A 21,263-nucleotide genomic window follows, 5' to 3' on the forward strand; every position below is an offset into this window, starting at 1 on the left:
TTTCTTTTTTCATTTCATACAACTAATTTTGTCACACAACTAATATTGGTATACTTTTGAATTATATTCACGAATGTATCTTTTAACAACAGTTTCATGGCATTTTGAGTCTCAACAATATATTTGCCCAATAAAAATTAGGGTTAAAAATTGTCGCAGACCACAGGTTACAAAAGCCAGAAAATTTAATCGATGTTTTGCAAAACATAATCTTTAAATAAGACAGATCTAACAAGATTCAAGACCATACCGCCACAATATCATATTTCGAACGGCTGTCATGCGATTTTCACCACCTAACGTACGATATTCACCACCCAAACGGCGACTATACATGGTGACGATGTTGACGTTACGATGGCCACGTGATGGTGGAGATGGGTTTGAAGAGTAATAACGGTATGGTTTAAGTCAATTTGGAATATGTGTATACAGTGCACGATAACTCAAAAAACAACTCAAAAAAAAGTAGTATTCGAAAATGTTATTATTCATATTGATTAATGATGATGCGAATAGGATTGGCATCAGTAAAAAGATATTTGGTCTCCATGGCCCGCTTTACAATGCAAATAACCATCAATCCCTCAGCCATTGTTTCTCCCATCTTGGTACATTCCATCCGAATGAGGCATTAATTTTAGGTGCTTTGAAGTAGTAGCAGTGATGTACACAGTATTATTCTACAGAAAGATCGAGAACCAATTCGCAAACAATAAATCACAATATCACATTAGAAATGCTTTCTATACAAATAAGACCATTTTTAACCCTACGGGGCGTGTTGGCATGTTACTGGGTGGGGGTGATGTGCTTGTTGGGCGTGCTAGTAAACTGGTAAATAATGGGGTGAAGTGTTAAGTGGCGTATTGGGTGATGTGTTAAAAAATCTGATTGAAAGTTGGGTGAAATAGTGGATAAAAAAAATTAAAAAATGAAAATTAACCAATGAAAAGCAAGAAAAATATCAGCACAATCATTTCTTCTCTGTGCCAGAAGCACGCACGCCACGAGCACACAAGCCAACACGCCCCATTAGCCATGTATTGGAGGCGTGTTGGGTGCACATTCACCCCAACACGGAACCGTTAGAGAAGGTCTAACAATCTTTCACAAATAGGCTACAACTAAACTAAGATCATGTTATTTGACTCATTTTCAGTCCACATCACAGGTCTAACGGAATTAATTATTGTTTGGTTAACTTAAAAACGATTGTATGATGTAGTAGAGTTGACTAATGATTGTTTAAAATAGCAAAATGAATTCATAACAATCATGCAAGCATACTTCAAGTGTAACAATGGGAATGTAAATCAAAATACACTACTACATTTCGGCACATTAAGACGTGTTAAAAATGCTTTTTAGACGTGTTGAACAACACGTTTACATGTGACAGCTTCAATTGGTCGAGGTCAATTAGAGCGGTTCAAGGAACCGGTCTAAAAAACTCAATTTCCTCATTTTTTTTTCAATTAGACGTGTTACCGGAACACGTCTAATTGATTAAATTAACACGTCTAATTGATTAAAAACACGTCTAATTGATTAAAATAATAAATTAGACGTGTTCCTGATAAATGTTAACCCTGGTTAAATTCTCAAATATTTCAAATGATACCCACCAAAATTTCAAATATTTCAAATAATACCCACCAAATACCAAAATGAACCATATATAACAAATTAAATTTACTACGAAATCAAACTATATATAAATATCATATATAAATATCTTTAAAGTATTTACAAAAAAAGTCATAAACGTAATTTACAATGGAACTCTAAACTAAAATATAATAATATGTAGCTGTAGCTGGGTTTTTGAGCACCCAATCCAACATGTCATCCCTCTGCCACCAGTCATTGTTGGACGATCAGATGCGTTCATTTATGTGACATCCTGTATAAACAGTAACATATACATTAGCAATAAGTCGTGCAACCAACAAATCGCAATGTAAATAGGAAGATTAGTACAGAGGTACTTAACAAACAAAATGAGAACAATATCAATACCCGAAAGAACACGTGTTATGGGGTATCGGTATTGCTGTGGAATGAGAACAATATCAATACCAGAATAACACGTGAAGGCGGCACGATCTTTGATGGGCTGAATAGATGCTGGTTGATCAATTCGATTTTTAGTAACAACTAGCAACGGAGCTCCCGCGCTTTGCTGCGGGTATCTCTTTGCGGCTGTGGAGCTACCATGTTCTGGGGGTATCGGTATTGCTATGGATGTTGTGGCTTCTCTTGCATGAAAGGTTATGCCGTCAGACCCATATGTGTAACTAAATCACTTGTCAACAACATATAAGATGAATTGAATCATTAACCATGTAGTATTTAGAAGCAACTTCTATCAAAGATCAAAGATAATAATAATAAAAAAAAAATTAATATATCACTCTGGTTGACAGATTAGTATTGGACAGAAGCTGGATAACTCTTACCAGGATTTTCATGTAGAACCGGGTATGGTTGCAAAAGGGGTTAGAAAAACTGTTCCCTGTTGCTATAACCTTCAAACATACTCTTATCTTCATATCCCTTTGACGTGGTCTCAAATGCATAGAAATTGAATTAGCCATTGCATCTTTAAAGCCCCTTAAAGTTTCCATCAGATTTACCAGTGTGACCAACCATATCTTTAAGTGTCTTTTAACCATCATAATACACAGACCCATGAACGTGATATTTTTTTAACCAAATCAATATTTGTATCTCGACATATCATCAACCACCAATCACAATTATTGAGTCAATAACAAAAGCAAGACTTTTATATTGACCACTAAAAAATAAACTCCCACCGTAAGGTATTAATACGGAAGGTGTTGGTGACATTTCATACCTCGACGAAAAATCCATCACACCAACGGATGTCATTGCAAAACATGGACTCAGTTACCGAAAATCTTCCGCTGTAAATACCACCAAATTTCAGCTATAAACATCTCAAAGAAAACCAGTCAGAAGTAGTATCCTTATGAGATATATACAACCTCTCTATTTAAAATTTAGTCACCTTTTTACCTGCAAACTGTTGTAATGTATGTGTGGTATCTGCTACCTGAATCACATATGCAAAATTAGAAACGTTTTAAACTGTATAATATGAATTTTGTTGCATTGATGTTAATGCATAAATTTACCTACAACGGGACAATTAGCTACTTGCATCCACTCGAAGTTGAAGTTCTACGTACAATTAAATCATGTGTGTTTTAAACAATCATATTATCAAATGTTAGCCAAGAATGGTATTATCAATTATTACCCAAGAATTAAAGAAAACACTAAGTTATAGAGACTTAATTTCCATCCAATTTGAATTATTCCACATAGTTGGTCATGGACTGCAAAGGCAACAAATTAGTCATTTATCCATCACCTAAAGGGTTCAATAAATGGTCAATATAGTCAACAGTTGGTAATTTCATAGATAATTCTCTCGAATCATGGGTTCATCTATCGGTAATTTCATAGATAAATATACAACAATTTAAAGCATAACTTAATTTTGTATCTAGCCAGCTGAAATATTCAGAATTAACAACTAAGATATATTATATCCAGAAATGAAGCAGTAGCTGCAAAAACAAAATAATACGTAGTGATCAGAGCAAACAACAAACTAAGTAGAAAAGGTGTTATCTTCAGTATCATACTAAATAAATATAACATTCGATAATCACTACAAATGCAATGTGTTGTATAAAGCCCTAATAAACCGTGTTTCAGTTGTTCGTACATACAAATCTAAATGCAAGAAAAAATAGTATTAGCAGTCACTTCTCAACAATATGCCATGATTAATTCAATATTCTGGAACTATATCCGAAATCATACCAGTTTAAAATTTACCTCGTGGTGACCGAATACATCAATTAAATGATGGAAACTGAAATTTCAATCGATGAAACCCTAATTCGTCCTTTTAATTGCTTTAGACGACCAAATTATCAAGGGAAAACCCTTCAACAATTTCCTGGAAATCGTCGAGCATTTAGGATGAACATATGAAGATGGTGGTGGCGGTTAGCGACGAATATGGCGGCGGCGGTGGTCGTGGTTAGGGATGAAGATGGCGGTGGTGGTTCGCGATGAAGATGGCGGTGGCCGTTAGCGACGAAGATGGTGGTGGCGGTGGCGGCGGTGGTGGCGGTTAGCCATGTAGGCGGTGGTGGCGGTTGGCGAGGAAGATGGTGGCCGTGGTTAGGGTTTTTGGTCTGTGGGGCTTGAGTCTGTGTTAGAGGTGGAAATGGTTGGGGGATGTCGTTTTTGTGAGGTTTATTGGTGGCGTTCAGATAAAATATTTAGCAAAACCCTAGTATTTGATCTGGTGGAGTATTGGAATAGATAATGGGCTAAATATTGAAGAGAGGGGTTGGGAATTGGAGCAGGAATGAACTAAGATGGAGTTACTGGATGGTTGTAGATGTTTAAGGGAGTTTAAAGTTATTTAGAGGGTACAAGTCCGCCTAAAAAGTTTAATAACACGTCTGTTATTACCTAAACTTGTGATATTTTTGCTATAAATAGCCATGAATGCAATCATTAAACTTGCACTATTTTTCTCACACTTACAAAGTGTTTCTTTCTTTCTCTCGATTATCATATTTGTTCTTACACTTCATTATTAGCATTCTTAATCAAGAATCAAACCACTAAAGGTAGTAATAAGCCTACTGAATTATAACATCAAGAATCAAACCACTAAAGGTAGTTATAAGCCTACTGAAATATAACACGTTATCAGCACGATAATCTTAATACTAATTATGGTTGGCTCTGCCACCTAAATGATATATGGTCGGTTATACCACCTGAATAATATATGGTCGACACTGTCGCCTAATTATCATTTATGTTACTAATATTTATATTTCTATTATCTAACATTTATATGGTAGACATTGTCGCCTAATTATCATTTATGTTACTAACATTTATATTTCTATTATCTAACATTTATATGGTCGACACCGTCACCTAATTATCATTTATGTTATATAACATTTATTTATGATTGCTTACATATGGTCGACACTGTCGCTTACTTATCATTTATGTTATATTAAATTTATGTTTAATGTTTATATACTTATGAATATAAATTGACTCTAATTTATCATGTTGTTTGTTTTAATTTTTGATAATAGAAAATGTCGAATCTGGAAAAGCTTAAATTTACTCTTTTAGAATCAACGGGAAACAACTACATGCCATGGGTTATAAAAGTAAAAATGCATCTTAAATCAATGGGCATTCTTGAAACCATAAATGAAAACAACACTTGTTCTGAAAAAGAACAAGCAACGGCATGTTGCTTTATTCATCAACATATTGATGAATGCTTACAAAATAATTATGTGACTGTAGAAGATCCCCATGTTTTATGGGAAGGTCTCAAAAGCAGATTCAATAATCAAAGAGAAATTTTACTTCCAGCTGCTATAGATCAATGGAGAACATTAAGGTTCCAAGACTTTAAGAAAGTAAATGAATACAGCTCAGCTCTGTATAATACAGTCTCACAACTTAAATTCTGTGGACATGAAATGAGTGATGCAGACATGTTGGAGAAAACTTTCTCCACAATGAATGCTGCTAACATCACAGTGTAAAGAAATTTGAGAATGCTAAAGTTCAACACATATCCTGAACTTAATTCATATCTCTTGGTTGCAGAGCAAAATGATGAGCTATTAATGAAAAATCAGCAATCCCGTCCTACTGGTACACTTGCAATCCTTGAAGCAAATACTGCAAATAATTATAAACAGGGACAAGGACGCGGGCAAGGTCGTTGTTATAATAACCATCGCCATCATCATGTCAAAAGCCATAACTATGGTAGAAACCATCCTTATGGTAATGGGAATGGGCGTGGACGTGGCCGTGGTGGTCAAAGAAATAATAATTCACGAAAATATAAATATCAACCACAAAACAAGCCCACTAAACAAGATGTTGAAGAAAATTCTTCTAAAAATTCTGAAGAATCTTGTTACAGATGTGGTAGAATGGGCCACTGGGCTAATACTTGCCGAACATCTAAACATCTTGTTAAGATGTATCAGGATTCGCTGAAAGGTAAAGAAAAGGAAGTAAATTTTGTGGATAATATTGATCCAATAGTCATTGAGCAACCATCTGATTTATATGAAGATTTCTTGAATTAAATTAATATGTTTCTTTTATAAATAAAACGATTTAACCTTTGTCATCATGTTTTCTCAAATGTTTCAGTTCTATATGTTTTATCAAATGTTCCAGTTCTATGTTTGATGTTTCAATTCTATGTATGTCAAATGTTTTAGTTTTATCTATTTGTGTGTAATAAACATTTTGTGTAACATTTATATACTTACTGTTTGTTTCTTATATATGAAGTTTAATATGAATTCTGCTGGAACACAACATCAATCAAGTAGTAGAGATCTCTGTATAGCAGATAGTGGTACTACACACACTATACTTAAATCTGAAAAATATTTCATTGATTTGAAACCAACGGAAGGAACTATACATACAATATCAGGTGCTGCTAACTTGATAGAAGGGATAGGAAAGGCAAAATTCATATTACCAAACGGTACAACATTTTTAATTAATAATGCCTTATTCTCTCCTAAGTTAAGCAGAAATTTATTGAGTTTTTCTGACATATACCTTAATGGATATGATTATCAGTCAGTAACGGCAGAAAATGAGAAATATTTAAGTATCACTAACAAGAATCACGTGATTGAAAAACTGCCAAGACTTAATTCTGGATTACATTATACACATATAAATGTACCAGAAGCACATATGGTGATTAAAGAAAAGTATATTGATTCTGGAGTATTTAATTTATGGCATAACAGATTAGGCCATCCAGGATCAACAATGATGAAAAGAATTATTGAATGTACACATGGACATCTACTGAAGGATAGAAAAATCCTTCATGATACAATGGTTCCATGTATATCTTGCTCTCTTGGAAAATTGATAACTAGACCCTCACCACTTAAGGTTGAGAAAGAATCACCAATGTTTCTTGAAAGAATTCAAGGTGATATTTGTGGACCAATTCATCCACCATGTGGACCATTTAGATATTTCATGGTCCTAATAGACGCATCTAGTAGATGGTCTCATGTTTGTCTGTTATCAAGCCGTAATATGGCATTTGCAAAATTTCTTGCCGAAATTATTAAATAGAGAGCACATTTTCCTGATTACATCATTAAAAAGGTGAGACTTGATAATGCTGGTGAGTTTACATCTCAAGCATTTAATGACTATTGCATGTCTATAGGAATTGTTGTTGAACATTCTGTTGCTCATGTGCATACACAAAATGGTTTAGCCGAGTCACTGATTAAACGTTTACAGTTAATCGCTAGACCATTGATAATGAGAACAAAACTCCCTGTATCTATATGGGGTCATGCAATTTTACATGCTGCTGCATTGATTCGCATCAGACCAAGTGCAAGTCATAAATATTCCCCCCTACAACTTGCTTTTGGTCAAGAGCCAAATATTTCTCACCTTAGAACATTTGGTTGTGCAGTATATGTTCCAATTGCGCCACCACAACGTACAAAAATGGGTCCTCAAAGGAGGTTGGGAATATATGTTGGATATGAAACATCTACAATCATAAGGTATATTGAACCTATGACAGGTGATGTTTTTACAGCACGTTTTGCTGATTGTTATTTTAATGAAACATTGTTTCCTAGATTAGGGGGAGAAATAAAAAATAAAGAAAATGATGTTTCATGGTGTGAACCTCAATTAAAGTATCTTGATCCTCGCACAAAAGAATGCGAGATAGAAGTTCAAAAGATAATGCATATACAAGAACTTGCAAATCAATTGCCTGATGCATTCACAGATACAAAAAGGGTGACTAAATCATATATACCAGCAGTTAATACTCCAGCTCGAGTTGAGATTCCAAATCGGAAAACTGATAATGTAGTCACTCAAGAATCTATGCCACGTCTGAAATGTGGGAGACCAGTTGGTTTCAAAGATAAAAATCCTCGAAAAAGAAAATCAGCTGATAATAAGGTAAAAGAAAGTGTTCAAGAAGAACCAAAAATCAGTACTCCTACTGCAGAGGAGATTGATGATGTCAATACAGAAATTGCAATTAATTATGCACATTCAAACATATTATGGAACCGAAATGAAATGAAAAATCTTGATGAGAAATTTTCATTTAATGTTGCATATGACATCATGAATAATGATGATGATCCAGAACCAACATCTATGGTTGAATGTCAAAATAGACATGATTGGGCTCAATGGAAAGAAGCAATACGAGCTGAATTAGAATCACTCAATAAAAGAAAAGTTTTCGGATCCATCATTCTCACTCCTAAAGATGTGAAACCTGTAGGATACAGATGGATTTTTGTCCGAAAAAGAAATGAGAAAAATGAAGTTACAAGGTATAAAGCTAGACTTGTAGCTCAAGGTTTTTCTCAAAGACCGGGAATTGATTATGAAGAAACTTATTCCCCTGTTATGGATGCAATTACTTTTAGATACTTAATCAGCCTGGCAGTTTCTAAAAATTTAGAAATGCATCTCATGGATGTTGTGACTGCTTATCTATATGGATCACTTGATAGTGATATATATATGAAGATACCTGAAGGATTTAAGGTACTAGAAGCATCAAATGCAAAACCCAAAGAAATGTATTCGATTAAATTACAAAGATCTTTATATGGGTTAAAACAATCGGGACGTATATGGTATAACCGATTAAGTGATTACTTGATAAGCAAAGGGTATACAAATAACCTTACTTGTCCTTGTGTTTTCATTAAGAAAACAACATCCGGATATGTGATCATAGCTGTTTATGTTGATGATCTTAACATCATAGGTACAAATAAAGAGATCCATGAAGTCATTCAACTTCTAAAGAAAGAATTTGAAATGAAAGATCTCGGAAAAACCAAGTATTGCCTTGGTTTACAAATTGAGCATATGCCTAATGGTTTACTTGTACATCAAACAACATATACTGAAAAGATTCTGAAACGTTTCAATATGGACAAGGCAAAACCATTAAGTACTCCTATGGTTGTTAGATCACTCAATGTTGAAACTGATCCATTTCGTCCATGTGAAGATCATGAAGATATTCTTGGACCAGAAGTACCATATCTTAGTGCAATTGGAGCTCTTATGTATCTTACAAATTGTACAAGACCTAACATTTCTTTTGCAGTTAATTTATTGGCAAGGTTCAGCTCTGCTCCTACCAAAAGACACTGGAATGGGATCAAACACATATTTCGATACCTTCGAGGAACTACTGATTTAGGATTATTTTATTCTAACGAATCAAAAAAAGATTTGGTTGGTTATGTTGATGCAGGTTATTTATCTGATCCACATAAAGCTAAATCTCAAACTGGATATGTATTCCTAAATGGAGGTACTGCAATATCATGGCGTTCTCAAAAACAAACACTTGTTGCTACATCATCAAATCATGCCGAAGTGATTGCATTACATGAAGCTACTCGGGAATGTTTTTGGTTGAGATCAATGACACAAATCATTACTGATTCTTGTGGACTAGAACGCGATAAAAGTCCAACAATTATCTATGAAGATAATGCAGCTTGCATAGCACAGATGAAAGAAGGGTATATCAAAAGTGACCGAACCAAACACATACCTCCTAGATTCTTCTCATACACTCAAAATCTCATTAAGGACAATGAGATTGAAATGAGATATGTTCAATCCAGCAAAAACTCTGCTGATCTTTTCATGAAAGCACTTCCAACTGCTATTTTCAGAACACACATTCATAACATTGGCATGAGACATGTTCAAAAGATGTAACAACTGAAGCGATGTCTACTTGAGGGGGAGTCAACTCCATGCTGCACTCTTTTTCCTTTAGCTAAAGTTTTTTTCCCACTGGATTTTCTTTAGCAAGGTTTTTAACGAGGCAGTAACTTACAGTTGATCTTAAACAAACAAAATTGCTATCCAAGGGGGAGTGTTATAATATATAAATATATATATAAATGGATAGTCAATTATTGATACACAAAAGTAATATTATTGTATTACCTAAACTTGTGATATTTTTGCTATAAATAGCCATGAATGCAAGCATTAAACTTGCACCATTTTTCTCACACTTACAAAGTGTTTCTTTCTTTCTCTCCATTATCATCTTTGTTCTTACACTTCATTATTAGCATTCTTAATCATGAATCAAACCACTAAAGGTAGTTATAAGCCTACTGAATTATAACATCAAGAATCAAACCACTAAAGGTAGTTATAAGCCTACTGAAATATAACAACGTCTAAATAATAACATATTTAGATGTGTTCCTATCAATTAAAACCGTCAACACGTCTAAATAATAACATATTTAGACGTGTTCCTCCCATTTGGTCAATTAGACGTGTTAACACATCTAAATAATATGTTAGTTAGAGGTGTTCCGCCCTTTTTATCAACAACGTGTCTAAATATGTCAATTAGACGTGTCAACACATATGTTAATTAGAGGTGTTCCTCCCCTTTTATCATCAACACGTCTAAATATATCAATTAGACGTGTTGACACGTTTACCTAATCCATTAATTAGAGGTGTTCCGTCTTTTTTCTAATTAGATGTGTTAATTTGTACATATAGACGTGTTAATTTATTAACACGTCTAAATAAAGGGCTCTAAATGACTATGAATATAGTAGTGATAGTTTTGTAACTTCTGTTAATGCATATATACACTTTTTTTTTTTTTTTGAAAAGCAAGTAAATTTTTTATTGATAACTCGGAAAATTACAAGTCCCTATTGTAACATCCCGTTTTCCCGTACGTATAGAAAGGTACCTACTTAATCATTTGTACGTCTATAACTCGTTAGCTTATGCGTAAATGTACGAATATATGTGTATATATATATATATATGTGTGTATCATTGATAATGTGTGCATATATATATAAGTTTAAACATGGGTTTTGTTAGCATTAAGTCTTGTGAGACTATTGTGGAAGGCTAGGTGAATATAGGAAGCGAGTTTGGATTGTACAAATTAAATAACATCGAAAATTGTTTAAGGTGGTCAAACTGTTCAGATGCAGCCTTAAGCCGCGCCGCGGCAAATGGGCCTGCGCCGCGGCATATCAAGCGAACCAGGATCAGGAAGTGGGTTAAGGAGGGCCTATTTTCCCTTTATGTGTCGCGCCGCGACGATTAAGTCTGCGCCGCGACGGTTCTGCTGAACTGGTGTCGAACTTAGCTCAATTTAAGGGATTTTAAGGGGCAAAATGGTAAATTGACATGTGGATCTGATGGGAGCATTAACTCTCCACCACATATCCATTTAATTCATTTCTTTTTCTCTTTTCTCTCTATTTTCTCTCCCAAAACACAAAACCCACTTGGTTTGATCTTGAGATTTGGAGTTGGAGATTTGTGAATCAAACCTAGGAGCAAGAATTAAAGTTGTTCCTTGAGTCTCTAGCTACGCGTTGATAGTCTCGGTAAGTTCTAACTCTAAGTTTTGAGTTTTAATTAATTAATGACTATGGTTTTGAGTACTAGGGATTTGTAAGACTCATTTGGTGGTATAATGGGTGAGTTTGGGTTATGTTGTAGTAATGAAACCCTAAAAGCCACAATCTAGGGTTTTGGCCTTGTGATTTGAGGTTATAAGTGTCAATTGGTGTTGTTAGTCACTAATGCACTTTAAGATTATGAAAGAAGTGTTAATGGGTAAGTTTGACTTGATTGTGAGTTTAAGTGATATAAAATGGGTCAAAATGTACTAGTTGACCCAATTAGATGAAATGGGTATGGATTACCCTAAACTTTGTGTTAGTTGAAGTTAATAGACTTTAATTCACTAGTCTTAGTGATTAAAGTCGAGTCTTGGCCATTTATGGGCGGTTGTGTGTAGTTGAGTCATTTAATGCAAATTGGGTCATTAAATGCTCAAGTGGGAGTATTGTGGTTAATCCCACTAGTTATGAAATTGATTGTGTATTTAATGATTTAGGTACATTGCGTTGAAGCTCGGAAGTGCTAAATCATCATCCTTGTGACAAGGTGAGTGGAATAATTATACGTTCATGTATATGGCGTATTTATTTGTGAATGTTATGGTATGAACCATGTGCCGGTAGTGCCATAACATGTATGTGACGGATATAGGATGTGAACCACGTGCCGGTAGCATCGAGTGTGAACCACGTGCCAGTAGCACTATAAAATGAGGCGTGAACCACGTGCCGATAGCGTCAAAGTGTGAACCATGTGCCGGTAGCACTATAAAAGAGTGAGACTCAAATGCGTATGGTGTGAACCACGTGCCGGTAGCACCATAGCGTTATGGTTAACCATATTGTGTTGTGATCGTTTAGCATTATATATATATATATATATATATATATATATATATATATATATATATATATATATATATATATATATATATATATATATATATATATATATATATATGGTGTTGAGTATATGCTAATGAGATTTTGTGTCAATGTACGACTTGTTGGTATTTCGGGTATGATTGACTTGCTATGTGAGTTTCATGTTCGTGCGAGGTATTTGGTATTTGTGATTGCAAATATATGGGTTATATATATGTATGTATAACTATTGCATTCACTAAGCATTGCTTACCCTCTCGTTGTTTACCATTTTTATAGGTTCCGGCTTGGGCAAAGGTAAGGGCATACGGTTGGATTAGTTGTCTCCCGTTTGTGTTGACAGGGGGTGCTTTTAGGATAGCTTTTGAAGTGGACCAACGTTTTGGGTAGTTTAGCCCCAAACTATGCTCGAGTGTCGTTTGGATTATAAACTATCATTTTAGTGGGTCAAACTTGTATTAAACTAAATTAATGGCCTTCGAGCCTTTTGTAAACATTTAAATGGTTGTACGTTTAAATGGAACTTGTGGAATGGTTTACATATTTAATTGGCGCGTAAATGTGTATTGTATAAAAAAAAATTATCGTATGGAATACGGGTTGGGTTATTTCAAGTGGTATCAGAGCATGATCTAAGGGATTTAGGCGACTTGAGATAGGTGCCTAGACTTGGACTTTATTGTGTGAGCACTTTATGCGGGACTTGTAGAACTTTGGGTCTAATCGGGAATTGTTAGTGCTTTGGTTTATGTGAACTAACCTTGTGCTAATTGATTTGTGTTGTGTTTAGCAAGCATCGAGCGAGATGGACGTTGTACTAGCAAGTTAATGCGACGTGCTCGAGTAATAATGATTAGCTACCATTGTTACGGGTGCAAATCGTGTCAAACAAGTAATGTACGACGATTGTCGAGCAAGATGGAGTAGTGTGGTGTACATGTATATACTTACATGTTATGTCTTTTCGTTCTTTGTTTAATCTTTTCCGTTTTATAGAATGAAGACGAGAAACGAACACGATAATGATAACGGTGGTACGAGTGAGGATGTTGAACTCACGGCCAAGGTTGAGGCCATCTTTAAAAAGTTAAAGAAGGATTTTCTTGACGATGTCCGAAAGGTCTTCCAAGAGTCGATCGATGGACAAGTGACCGAAATGATCAACGATCGAATGAAAGCCGCAATAGAGGAGGCTTTAGAGGCTAGAAACATTTATCCTCGAGGCGAAGGGGGTGAAGGTAATGGTGGGGGTGGAAGCCGGGACTTCCACTACAAAAATTTCAAGGATACTCAACCTCCGATGTTTAATGGGGTGAGGGATCCATTGAAAAGCACTTGTTGAATTTCCGATATCGAGAGAGCTTTTCGTACCGCGGAATGTCCTCCCGAGAAGAAGACGAGATATGGGTCTAGCATGCTATGTGAAGAAGGCAAGTTGTGGTGGGACGATAAAATCAATTTATATGGCGAAGAGCAATGCATGAGCTTGACATGGGAGGAGTTTAAGAAAGAATTCTTCCAAGAATACCGAACTTCTTCCGACCTTGATAGAATCCGGGACGAGTTGCATCATTTGCAACAAGGTTCGATGGACTTGGTTACTCTCAAGTCTACCTTTTTGGCAAAGACTCGCTTTTGCCCGGAATATGTTGGTGACGATCACAAATTAATGAAAGATTTCTACCGTACTTTAAATGATGAGTTGAAGGGTAAGATTAGTCGGGGTATGGCTAAGTCTTTTGAGGATTTGTTTGAGTTGGCTCGGGGTTTTGAGCCAGAGGTTCCAAGCAAAAGCGATTTCACTTTTTCTAAAAGAAAGTTTGAAGGTTCGAGTCATTCGAACTTTTCAAATAAAAAGAACAAGAAAGGCTCCGAAAGCTTAAATTGTAGTGACCCGAACTTTTGCATGTTTATATATATTAAATGAAATTGTTATTTACATGATTAAGTGTTTCCAACATGTTAAGCAATCAAACTTGTTAAGACTTGATTAATTGAAATAGGTTTCATATAGAAAATTGACCACCCAAGTTGACCGGTGATTCACGAACGTTAAAACTTGTAAAAACTATATGATGACATATATATGGTTATATATATAGTTAACATGATATTATGATAAGTAAACATATCATTAAGTATATTAACAATGAACTACATATGTAAAAACAAGACTACTAACTTAATGATTTTGAAACGAGACATATATGTAACGATTATCGTTGTAACGACATTTAATGTATATATATCATATTAAGAGATATTCGTACATCATAATATCATGATAATATAATAATTTAAAATCTCTTTTGATATTATAAACATTTGGTTAACAACATTTAACAAGATCGTTAACCTAAAGGTTTCAAAACAACACTTACATGTAACGACTAACGATAACTTAACGACTCAGTTAAAATGTATATACATGTAGTGTTTTAATATGTATTCATACACTTTTGAAAGACTTCAAGAAACTTATCAAAATACTTCTACTTAACAAAAATGCTTACAATTACATCCTCGTTCAGTTTCATCAACAATTCTACTCGTATGCACCCGTATTCGTACTCGTACAATACACAGCTTTTAGATGTATGCACTATTGGTATATACACTTCAATGATCAACTCTTAGTAGCCCATGTGATTCACCTAACACATGTGGGAACCATAATTTGGCAACTAGCATGAAATATCTCATAAAATTACAAAAATATGAGTAATCATTCATGACTTATTTACATGAAAACAAAATTACATATCCTTTATATCTAATCCATACACCAACGACCCAAAAAACCTACAAACACTTTCATTCTTCAATTTTCTTCATCTAATTGATCTCTCTCAAGTTCTATCTTCAAGTTCTAAGTGTTCTTCATAAATTCCAAAAGTTATAGTTTCATAAAATCAAGAATACTTCCAAGATTGCCAGTTTACTTCCAAGTTTTCTAAATCCATTACAAGTAATCATCTAAGATAAAGAAATCTTTGTTACTTACAGTAGGTTATCTTTCTAATACAAGGTAATAATCATATTCAAACTTTAATTCAATTTCTATAATTATAACAATCTTATTTCGAGTGGAAATCTTACTTGAAATTGTTTTCGTGTCATGATTCTGCTTCAAGAACTTTCAGGCCATCCAAGGATCCTTTGAAGCTAGATCCATTTTTCTCATTTCCAGTAGGTTTATCCAAGGAACTTGAGGTAGTAATGATGTTCATAACATCATTCGATTCATACATAAAAAGCTGTCTTATTCAACGTTATAAACTTGTAATCACTAGAACATAGTTTAGTTAATTCTAAACTTGTTCGCAAATAAAGTTAATCCTTCTAACTAGACTTTTAAAATCAACTAAACACATGTTCTATATCTATATGATATGCTAACTTAATGATTTAAAACCCGAAAAAATGATAAACACCATAAAACTGGATATACGTCGTCGTAGTAAAACCGGGGGCTGTTTTGGTTGGGATAATTAAAAGCTAAGAAGAACTTTGATTTAAAAGCTATACTTCTGGAAAAATGTTTTTTTCTTATGAACATGAAACTATATCCAAAAATCATGGTTAAACTCAAAGTGAAAGTATGTTTTTCAAAATGGTCATCAAGATGTCGTTCTTTCGACGGAAATGACTACCTCTTTCAAAAACGACTTGTAACTTGTATTTCCGACTATAAACTTATACTTTTTCTGTTTAGATTCATAAAGTTAAGTTCAATACGAAACTGTGGCCACTGGAATCACTCAAAACGGATTAGAAATGAAGAAATGGCGAGTAAAACAAGATTGATAAAAACTACTCATTTTACCTACGTGAAAGTTAGTAATAAATCTATTCCAACCATAACCTAATCAACTTATATTGTATATTATGTAATCTTAAGATACCATAGACACGTATACAATGTTTCGACCTATCATGTCGACCCATCTATATATATATTGCGGAACAACCATAGACACTCTATATGTGAATGTTGGAGTTAGCTATACAGGGTTGAGGTTGATTCCAAAATATATATATAGTTTGAGTTGTGATCAATACTGAAATACGTATACACTGGGTCGTGGATTGATTCAAGATAATATTTATCGATTTATTTCTGTACATCTAACTGTGGACAACTAGTTGTAGGTTACTAACGAGGACAGCTGACTTAATAAACTTAAAACATCAAAATGTATTAAAAGTTTTGTAAATATATTTTGAACATACTTTGATATATATGTATATATTGTTATAGGTTTGTGAATCAACCAGTGGCCAAGTCTTACTTCCCGACGAAGTAAAAATCTGTGAAAGTGAGTTTCATTTGCCTTTTTCCCCTTTTACTCTTTATATTTTTGGGCTGAGAATACATGCGCAATTTTTATAAATGTTTTACGAAATAGACACAAGTAATCGAAACTACATTATATGCTTGAATTATCGAAATAGAATATGCCCCTTTTTATTAAGTCTGGTAATCTAAGAATTAGGGAACAGACACCCTAATTGACGCGAACTCTAAAGATAGATCTATTGGGCCTAACAAACCCCATCCAAAGTACCGGATGCTTTAGTACTTCGAAATTTATATCATATCCGAAGGGTGTCCCGGAATGATGGGGATATTCTTAAATATGCATCTTGTTAATGTCGGTTACCAGGTGTTCACCATATGAATGATTTTTATCTCTATGTATGGGATGTGTATTGAAATATGAAATCTTGTGGTCTATTGTTACGATTTGATATATATAGGTTAAACCTATAACTCACCAACATTTTTGTTGACGTTTAAAGCATGTTTATTCTCAGGTGAATACTAAGAGCTTCCGCTGTTGCATACTAAAATAAGGACAAGATTTGGAGTCCATGTTTGTATGATATTGTGTAAAAACTGCATTCAAGAAACTGATTTCGATGTAACATATTTGTATTGTAAACCATTATGTAATGGTCGTGTGTAAACAGGATATTTTAGATTATCATTATTTGATAATCTACGTAAAGCTTTTTAAACCTTTATTTATGAAATAAAGGTTATGGTTTGTTTTAAAAATGAATGCAGTCTTTGAAAAACGTCTCATATAGAGGTCAAAACCTCGCAACGAAATCAATTAATATGGAACGTTTTTAATCAATAAGAACGGGACATTTCAGTTGGTATCCGAGCGTTGGTCTTAGAGAACCAGAATTTTGCATTAGTGTGTCCTATCGAGTTTGTTAGGATGCATTAGTGAGTCTGGACTTCGATCGTGTTTACTTGAAGAAAAAAAAAGATTGCTTAACAAATTTTGTTGGAAACTATATATTTTTAACATGTGAATATTATGTGATATATTAATCTCTTAACGTGTTTGATATTATGTGATAGATGTCTACCTCTAGAACTAGTCCCATTGACTCACCTAATAATAATGAAGAGTCAAATGTAAATTGGAATGATTCGTGGACTGATTCACAAGTTCCCGAAGAGGAACCGAAAGAAGAGTCGGAACCGGAAGAAGAATTGGAACCGGAAGAAGAATTGGAACCGGAAGAAGAACCAGTGGGGGAAATAATAAAACAATTGAGTAGAAGAAAATCCTCAACCAACCGACCAAAGTTAATTATGGTCAACGGTGTTTCCGCCAAGGAAGCAAAATATTGGGAGGATTACCAATTCTCCGATGAATCGGATCCCGACGAGGATTCCGATGATGTTATAGAAATTACCCCAACTGAATTTAAAAAGGCAAAAGAGAACAATAAGGGAAAGGGCATAAAAATAGAGAAATCTGATTCTAACCCCGATGAACGTTATATGTATCGTCAACACCCGTATTTCTTAAGTTGTAACAATAACCCGGGAACCTCTAAACCACCAGGTTTTTCTAGACCAATGTGGAAAACGACGGCTCGTATTAGGGGAACATCATATATCCCTAAAAACTTAGCAAAAAGAACCAAGTTCGAAAAAGAAGAAACGAGTGAGTCGGAATAAGATAGTTGTATTTGTGCGGTGTAATATATGTAATATAGTGTGCTTATGCTTTACGATATATGTAAAAATTGCTTGTATTAATAAGTATCTTTTATGAATCTAACTCTTGTCTATTTTACAGTATAAAAACACAAAATGGATAGACAACCCAATATTTTAGAAGACTTACCCAGAGACATGATTGATGAAATCTTGTCTAGAGTCGGTCAGAATTCCTTGGCACAACTATTTATGGCAAAATCAGTTTGTAAGACATTCGAAGAACGTTCCAAGAATGCCTTGGTTTATAAAAGGATTTCGTTTGAAAGATGGGGGATATCACATTGGGAAACCCATAAGTTACGATGTGTTTACTTTGACGCATATATTGCGGGGAACCCAAATGCTATTTTACGCAATGGGTTAAGAAATTATTTTGACTCAATGTATCCGAATATAGGACTTCATGATTTAGAAAAAGCGGCTAACATGCAACATAAAGAAGCATGCTATGCTTATGGGTTAGTAATATTCGCTTCTCACCAAAGTGAGAAAAAGAACATCGGGCTACAACTATTAAACAAAACGTTCCCACAAGTGACGGAGTCGGTAATTGGGGTAAGAAATGAGGTTTTTAGGTTATTACGAGACTGTTGGTCATTACGTAACCTTAGCCCTTTTGACAACGTTACAACACGTTGTCATACTATCGGTCACAACGGTTACGTTCCGCAAGACCAAGGATGGGAAGTGGTATTAGTAAAACCAGAATGCATGACTTGTTTCTGGACGTATGAATTACGTGTCTTTGTTGCCTTTGCTGAACGCCTTATTTATTAACTAGAATTATCTTCGCAACTACTTTGTATCAAAGTTTTATGTGCTATATTTCATGCTATATGTAAAATAGCGGTATTGTAAGTTTGCAAGTTATTGTATAAAGGTTTGAATATGATATATATATATATATATATATATATATATTTTTTTTTTGTGATTAGTTTTTCATATAGAATTGTAGTAGTTGGAATGGTATGTTAGCTACTAAGTATGAACTTAACGGGTAGGTACTACCCGAATTAAAGAGTATAAAACGCTAATATGAAGAAAGAGCTTTTATAAATAAGTTCATATTACGCTACGAAATACTATTGACTACTCTTGATATTCTATATGATTAACTCGTTTCATTTGACTATTTTGAAGGAAATGGCACCGACTACTCGACACACCTTGAATATGAGTGAAGCGGAATTTCGTGCCTTTCTTGCTACAAACATAGCCGCAGTACAGGCTGCGCTACATACCAACAATAACCTTGGATCTAGCAGTACAGGAAATCGTGTAGGATGCATCTACAAAGAATTCACTGCCTGCAAACCTTTGGAATTTGATGGAACCGAAGGACCGATCGGATTGAAACGGTGGACCAAGAAGGTCGAATCGGTGTTTGCCATAAGTAAGTGTACTGAAGAGGACAAAGTGAAGTACGCTACGCATACCTTCACAGGTTCTGCGTTAACATGGTGGAATTCCTATCTATAGCAAGTGGGACAAGATGATGCTTACGCACTACCGTGGTCAGCATTCAAGCACTTGATGAATGAGAAGTACCGTCCCAGAACCGAGGTCAATAAGCTCAAGACAGAACTTAGAGGGTTACGAACCCAAGGATTTGATATTACCACGTACGAAAGACGATTCACAGAATTGTGCTTATTGTGTCCGGGAGCGTTCGAAGATGAGGAAGAGAACATCGACGCGTTTGTGAAAGGATTACCGGAAAGAATCCAAGAAGATATAAGTTCACACGAGCCCGCCTCCATACAACAGGCATGTAGAATGGCTCACAAATTAGTGAACCAGATTGAAGAAAGAATTAAAGAACAGACTGCTGAAGAGGCTAATGTGAAGCAAGTCAAAAGAAAGTGGGAGGAAAATGGTGATAAGAATCACCAATACAACAACAACAGCAATTACAACAATAATCGCAACAACTATCCCAACAATCGCAACATCAATCGCAACTACAGCAAACGGCACAACAACAACAACAACAACAGCATCAGCAGCAACTACAACAATCATCCCAACAACAATAATAACCGCAACAACAACAACAATCAGAAGCAGCTATGCCAAATGTGTGAAAAGTATCACTCAGGGTTCTGCACCAAATTTTGCAACAAGTGTAAAAGAAATGGTCATAGCGCAGCGAAGTGTGAGGTCTATGGACCAGGGGTTAACAAAACGAAATGAACAAATGGTGTCGGAACGAGTAATGGCGGAGCAAGTAGTGTCGGAGCAAGTTATGCCAATGTAGTTTGTTATAAATGTGGAAAACCGGGCCACATTATTAGAAATTGCCCGAACAAGGAGAACACGAATGGACAAGTCCACGAAAGAGTTTTCAATATTAATGCGGCAGAGGCACAGGAAGACCCGGAGCTTGTTACGGGTACGTTTCTTATTGACAATAAATCTGCTTACGTTTTATTTGATTCGGGTGCGGATAAAAGCTATATGAGTAGAGATTTTTGTGCTAAATTAAGTTGCCCATTAACGCCTTTGGATAGTAAATTTTTACTCGAATTAGCAAATGGTAAATTAATTTCAGCAGATAATATATGTCGGAATCGAGAAATTAAACTGGTTAGCGAAACATTTAAGATTGACTTGATACCAGTAGAGTTAGGGAGTTTTGATGTGATAATCGGTATGGACTGGTTGAAAGAAGTGAAAGCAGAGATCGTTTGTTACAAAAATGTAATTCGCATTATACGAGAAAAAGGAAAACCCTTAATGGTGTACGGAGAAAAGGGTACCACGAAGCTACATCT

At 34.9% G+C, this 21,263-nt stretch overlaps 1 long non-coding RNA gene across 4 annotated transcripts; it reads right to left on the minus strand.

Moving 5' to 3' along the window:
* Window positions 1-1,680: 1,680 nt before the first annotated feature.
* LOC139891194 (uncharacterized) lies at window positions 1,681-4,382 on the minus strand. 4 transcript variants are annotated; one of them, XR_011773565.1, is made up of 3 exons: window positions 3,877-4,371; window positions 2,463-3,368; window positions 1,681-2,300 (listed from the first exon to the last, which is right to left on the minus strand). It is a non-coding gene; the product is annotated as an uncharacterized lncRNA (long non-coding RNA). The 4 variants fall into 4 exon arrangements; XR_011773567.1 differs by having other exon boundaries at window positions 2,463-3,210; window positions 3,877-4,369; XR_011773566.1 differs by having other exon boundaries at window positions 2,463-3,082; window positions 3,165-4,366.
* Window positions 4,383-21,263: the final 16,881 nt, after the last annotated feature.

The sequence above is a fragment of the Rutidosis leptorrhynchoides genome, chromosome 2 (assembly GCF_046630445.1).
Source record: "Rutidosis leptorrhynchoides isolate AG116_Rl617_1_P2 chromosome 2, CSIRO_AGI_Rlap_v1, whole genome shotgun sequence".
Lineage (NCBI taxonomy): Eukaryota > Viridiplantae > Streptophyta > Magnoliopsida > Asterales > Asteraceae > Rutidosis > Rutidosis leptorrhynchoides.